Source organism: Dendrobates tinctorius, unplaced genomic scaffold, assembly GCF_039654945.1.
Source record: "Dendrobates tinctorius isolate UK_male_01 unplaced genomic scaffold, ASM3965494v1 ptg000070l, whole genome shotgun sequence".
In the NCBI taxonomy this organism is placed as follows: domain Eukaryota; kingdom Metazoa; phylum Chordata; class Amphibia; order Anura; family Dendrobatidae; genus Dendrobates; species Dendrobates tinctorius.
This window is the reverse complement of record NW_027361738.1, coordinates 97163523-97169925: the sequence shown is the minus strand read 5'-3', so window position 1 is coordinate 97169925 and position 6403 is coordinate 97163523. Positions and strand designations below refer to the sequence as shown.

The 6403-nt window shown below is 44.3% G+C and overlaps 1 long non-coding RNA gene across 1 annotated transcript; it reads left to right on the top strand.

Annotated features, from left to right (window-relative positions):
* The first annotated feature begins 228 nt into the window (after window positions 1-228).
* Window positions 229-5987, top strand: LOC141095842 (uncharacterized). Its single transcript, XR_012233482.1, has 3 exons — window positions 229-823; window positions 3260-3689; window positions 3762-5987. It is a non-coding gene; the product is annotated as an uncharacterized lncRNA (long non-coding RNA).
* The last annotated feature ends 416 nt before the right edge of the window (window positions 5988-6403 follow it).

The following is a 6403-nucleotide window of genomic DNA, read 5'->3' as shown; positions in this document are numbered from 1 at the left end:
CCCATGAGCCCACCATTGTTAGCAGTGGATATTTGCCATTCATTGTCCCTTCCTGCGGGTCTTACTAGAATTGATATCTCTGCTTGGAGTGTGCTTCTCCACAGTCCATAATTAACTTGCAACCACTTGAATATTTTTTCCTGTGGCTGCAGAGTTTATATAGAGTACAGAGAGGAGATATTCAGTAACACTTCTGTATGGATCACCCAACGGTGGACCCACTTAAGGCCTCTTTCACACTTCAGTTTTTTGCCATCAGTCACAATCCGCCAAAATTTGAAATTGGCGGATCCGCTTTTTCTTGTTGCGGATCCGCCAATTTCCCCATTGGGATACATTAGTGGCGGATTTTGACGGATGGTCGTCCGTTGCGTCCGATATTCGGCGGATCCGCAAAATTCTTTGCGGATTCTGTCTGAGGGGGACGGAGAATGTAACGTTTTTTTTCGCCGTCAAAATGGCGGATGACGGCGGATCCGCCGTCATCAGCCATGCGGTAGAATGGGGCCCTATGGGCGGCGGATCCGCCGAGATCCGCGATTTTGCGGAATCCGCCGGCAGGATCCGCAAAATCGCACTGCGCATGCCCAGAAAAAAAGATACTTTTCCAGACAGTCCCAAAACTATATAAGATGGGCTAATTGGGCCCAGACATGCAGTAGCAGCCAGACAGCAAGCCAGCCAGACCACCACCAAGCCTGCAAGACAGCCACCAAGCCTGCAAGACAGCCACCAAGCCTGCCAGACCACCCAGCCTGCCAGACACCCACCAAGCCTGCAGCCACAGCTATCAAGAGGCCTGCCAGTACCAGCTTTACCAAGTGTGAGTATACCTATGACATTTCTGTGTATGGCCTGCAAGTGTGTAGCGTGTGTGTGTGTGTGTGTGTGTGTGTGGTCTGTGAGTGTTGCATGTCTGTTTTTTTTTTTTTATATTTTTTTTTTTCTGTTGCTTGTGTACTGCATTTTATTTTCATACAACTGTAATTATATTGTATTTTTTATGCTGTGATTGCTGCGATTGAGTGGTGTATGGTATGTGGTGTAATTGGGCCCAGACAATCCGGCACCAGCAACACTGAATACTCCAAGCAAGATATCCGACTCCAGCCTGCCTGACAGAAGATTCAACTAGAGCTATAAAACCTGTCTGCCCATCTGCAAGTCTACCACCTGCAAGACCCCTGGAGCGTGTGTGTGTATGTGTGTGGCCTGTGTGTGCATTTTTTTTTTTTTTTTTCTTTCCATTTTTTTTTTTTTTTTCTGTTGCATGTGTACTGCTTTTTATTTTCATACAACTGTAATTATATTGTATTTTTTATGCTGTGATTGCTGCGATTGAGTGGTGTATTGTATGTGGTGTAATTGGGCCCAGACAATCCGGCACCAGCAACATTGAATACTCCAAGCAAGATATCAGACTCCAGCCTGCCTGACAGAAGATTCAACTAGAGCTATAAAACCTGTCTGCACAGCTGCAAGTCTACCACCTGCAAGACCCCTGGAGCGTGTGTGTGTGTGTGTGTGTGTGTTGCATTTTTTTTTTTTTTTTCTGTTGCATGTGTACTGCATGTTATTTTCATACAACTTTAATATTGTATTTCTTGCTGTGATTGTGTGGTGTAAAGGCTGGTTTCATATTTGCACTTTATAGCGCAGGGATAACCTGCACACGTCCACCACTAATCCCCGTCCCATCTGGTCATCACCGCCTACTAGCACACATGGACGCTTGCGATCTGCACACCCTATCTTTAGTATGGGGTGCGCAGATTGCAAGCGTTCATGTGCGCTAGTAGGTGGGGATTAGTGGCGGACGTGTGCAGGAAATAGCTGCGCTATAAAGTGCAAATGTGAAACCGGCCTAAATGGTATTGTATGTGGTGTTATTGGGCACAGACATCTACATCAAACACCAGCCTGACTGTATCAGTCAGGCTGGTGTTTTAATGTAGATGTCTGTGCCCAATAACACCACATACAATACCATTTAGGCCGGTTTCACATTTGCACTTTATAGCGCAGCGATGGCCTGCACACGTCCGCCACAAATCCCCGCCTACTAGCGCACATGAATGCTTGCGATCTGCGCACCCTATCTTTATCATAGGGTGCGTAGATGGTGCGCTGGCAGGATTTTACCATGTGCTGCGCACTTTTGAAGGTGTGCCCTTGCGCGCCAAACGCAGCATGTTGCATTTTGGCGCGCACGGCACACCTTCAAAAGTGCGCAGCACACTGTAAAATCCTGCCAGCGCACCATCTGTGCACCCTATGATAAAGATAGGGTGCGCAGATCGCAAGCATTCATGTGCGGTAGTAGGTGGGGATTTGTGGCGGACGTGTGCAGGCCATCGCTGCGCTATAAAGTGCAAATGTGAAACCGGCCTAAATGGTATTGTATGTGGTTTGTGCCCAGACATCTGGCAACAGCCACACTGAAGAAACCGAACCAGACATCAAACACCAGCCTGACTGATAGAATTTCAAACTCCGCTGCAAATCTTCCACCTGCAAGACACCTGGAGTGTGTAGCCTGGCTGTGTGTTATGCGTGTTTGCGTTTTTTTATTTTTCATGTATTGTGGTATTTAAAATAAAGAGCAGAGTAGCTCCTATTTTTTGGAAAAAAAAAAAATAATAAAAAAAAAAAATAAATAAATTGTTTTGAAAAAATCTACTTTGTATCATTTTAAAAAAGGTAAAATTAAGTTACCATAAAGGTAATTGAAGTGTTCTGGTATACAAGTGTGGTTAAAAGTGAGATTGCAACATACCATGAAAAAATGGGTATACACAACTGAGTTTCAGGGAATTCAAAACCATGCAAACACAGTGGGTATACACAGAAATTAAACACCTTCAATCACTGGTTACATACTCTGTTGAGAGTTTCAGGGAATGCAAACACTGGTATACACAGCAATTACACACTACACGCCTTCAATCACTGGTTACACGGTGAGACCTTTAATCACTGGTTACACTCTCGGTGAGAGTTTCAGGGAATGCAAACTGGTATACACAGCAATTACACACCTTCAATTACTGGTTACACTCAGTTACAAAACACAAAGAAAGTAGGTTTACACAAAATATTAGACACCTTCAATCACTGGTTACACTCTGAGATAAGGGAATGTAGACATGCAAACACTTAAAATTGCGTATAATTAGTTTCAGGGAATTACACATACAAAATGTGGTTTTTTTTTTTTTTTTTTGTTTTTTTTTAAAACTTTCATATCATTTTCTTTCAGTTCACACAATGAAGCGCCACCATACCGGCAGACACGGCCAGCCCAACCGTAGCAGAGATTCAGACCGCAGCAGGGATCAACGCAGCAGACATGACCGGTCAGACCGCAGCAGAAACAACCCTGACCGCAGCAGAGAGGAACAGCCACACCGCGGCGTACAGGCAACCATTAGTTTCCCTGTAAGTATAAAGACCTGAAAGCTTATTATGATCCTTTGTATAGTAGCTTAACAAGTCTCTTTATACTTGCAGATCACTTCAAGCACTACCAGCAGGGTAGCAGCAGAGAGAGCCAGCCAGGCTGCAGCAGAGAGGCCCAGCCAGACCGCAACAGAGACTGCCAGCCAGGCTGCAGCAGAGAGGCCCAGCCAGACCGCAACAGAGACTGCCAGCCAGGCCGAAGCAGATACTGCCAGCCAAACATTTTCCCTGTAAGTATAAAAGCCTGAAAGCTTATTATGATACTTTGTATAGTAGCTTAACAAGTGTGTTTATACTTGCAGATCAGTTCAGGAAGCAACACAGCTGCCCCAAGCCGTAATGTCTTCTCCTGAAAGCTCCCCCTCACATCATCAGCGAGCTGAGGTAAAAAAAATTTTGTTTATTTTTTATTTAAAATAATTTTTTTGTGGTTAAAAACACTATCCTATTATGTTTTAACAGGAAGCTGATTCAGAGGAGCTTCCAGGAGGAGACGTGCAGGGTGGAGAGACACACGGAGGGGGTGCGCAGATTGTAAGTTTAGCACATACACAGATACATAATGCTACACCCAACACAAACATTCATCACAGTGCACACCATAATTGCATCCATCCAAACATTTTTTTTTTTTTTTCCCACAGTCTTCAGAATCCGGTGCCCGCACTAGAGTGACTCCCAGGACATCCCAGGGTCGTCAAGGTGATGCCTCTGGTGGTCGGCAAACGGTAAGTAACCCTATTTTGATAATTGTTTAAATGAACATCATGTGTTTGAATATAATGTAATTTTTTGCTTTTTGTTTTGTTTTTTATCTTCACAGGTTTCACAGCGTGCTCCCCGCAGACATCAGGAGGAGGGTGTCATTATTGATAGTGATGACCTCATCCATGAGGTGGAAATCCGGGAGCCGCTGTGGAACATGGCAAACCGTCTTCATGCCGACCAACCAACCACACGACGGCTCTGGGATGAAGTCTGTTCTTCAGTTATTGACAACTGGGAGGAACTCAATGCGAGGGCCAGGGATTTTGTGCGTAAGTATTACAACTTCAGTAACTTTATATTTCCAGCATGTGAAGTGTTGAATACTAAACCTTTTTTTTTTTTTTTTTGCTTCACAGGTGACAGGGTTATCACACGGTGGCGGTCGCTCCGGGATCGCTTCAAGAGGGACTACAACAAAGAGATTCAGACCCCGAGTGGATCGTCGGGAGGACGCCGGGGACCCCAGTACAAAAACTACCAAGCCCTGGCGTTCCTGCGATCTACAATGGCGTGCAGAAGGTAAATATTCCCCAAACAATTCCTGTAGTAGAAATGTTTAACCAATTTTTTTTTCAGCAGACTTAAATTAAATATCAATATTTTTAATATACATTTTTTTCTTCTTTTTTTTTTTTTAGCACCATCTGCAGCACTCGGGAGTCTGCATCAGAGTTGCGTCCCTCTGGAGTGATCCCTAGTGAGACCGCCCCCGGTGACCACATCGAGGTATCCGACCCCTCTGTACCTACCCTCTTGTCTGATCCCTCTATCCCCTCCACCAGCACTGGAGCAGCAGGGCAGACTTCATCACATGAAGCTGCTGGTTACGACTTGTTCCCTGTTCCCCACCCCTCAGACACTGCCGCAACATCTCGACCAACTTTTGGTTCTGGCCGGCAGCGTCTGAGGAGTCAGGAAAGGATGACCTTGTCTGACTGTTTGAGTCTAAACTCAACTGTTCAACACGGTTTCCACACTTATGGACAACGGTTATCTTCTGGGTTGACCATGATCAATCAAAGTATCATGGAACTCAGAAGATACATGGAACAGATGAGTTTAGAATCAAACCAGACACCGAGACATACCTTTTTTCATTCTGTTGTCCGGCAAATGGAAGGTTTAAGTACTCACCAGCAGATGCGTGTGATGCAAGCCTGTCAGAATGCTCTAGTGGAAGGGCTTGCTGAAGCATCTCTTCCTCCCCCTGTCTATCCTTCCACAGTCCATCCTCCCCCTGTCTATCCTTCCACAGTCCATCCTCCCCCTGTCTATCCTTCCACAGTCCATCCTCCCCCCGTCCATCCTTCCACCACCATCAATCACACAGCCGTCCCTCCTCCTACCACTCCCTCTCCTTTCTCTAGTTCCCCATTCCATTCTTCCCAGTACCTACCTTCCCCATTGCATTATACCCCAATGCCCTCGCCATACCCACCCCCACATACACCTTCAATGTACCCACAAACCTCGTCTGTCCATCCACTCCCGTCCCAACCACATGTGTTAAACCCCCCTTCCACTTCTGGTCCTCACCAACTCCCTCCCCAGTCCCCTACCCCCCTCGATGTGGTCAACCCTGTTAACCCCCCCTCCAATACTATCTCCACCCAACAGTATCATAGTTTGTAATTTTTCTGTTGTAATATACCAAAAAAAAATTAAAAAAGTAATATACCAAAAAAAATTAAAAAAGGTAATATTATACCAAAAAAAAGTTACCAAAAAGGTAATACCAAAAAAAGTTACAAAAAAAGTTAAGAAAAAAAAAAAAAAAAAAAAAATACAGTTAATACAAATTGTCAGAAATAAACTGTTTTTTTTCAAAAAACTTTATTGTGATGTTTATTTTTTGCTTCTTTATTCAAATTACACCAGTGGTGTAAAAGGTAAACACAACACTTGTTAACACAACACACAACCCTGGGTAATATTTCACAGTACACCGGTGGTGTACAAGGTACAAAAAAACACTTGGTAGCACAACATTTGATAACCAACACTTGTGAACATTTCAAAGTGTAAAACGCTTGGTACACAACACTTGGTAACTTTACGCTTGGTACACAACACTTGGATAACTTTACGCTTGGTACCCAACAATTGTTAACACTGCAAAGTGTAAAATTAACCAAATCACATGGTAAAACACAATGCTTGTGCAAAGCAAACACTT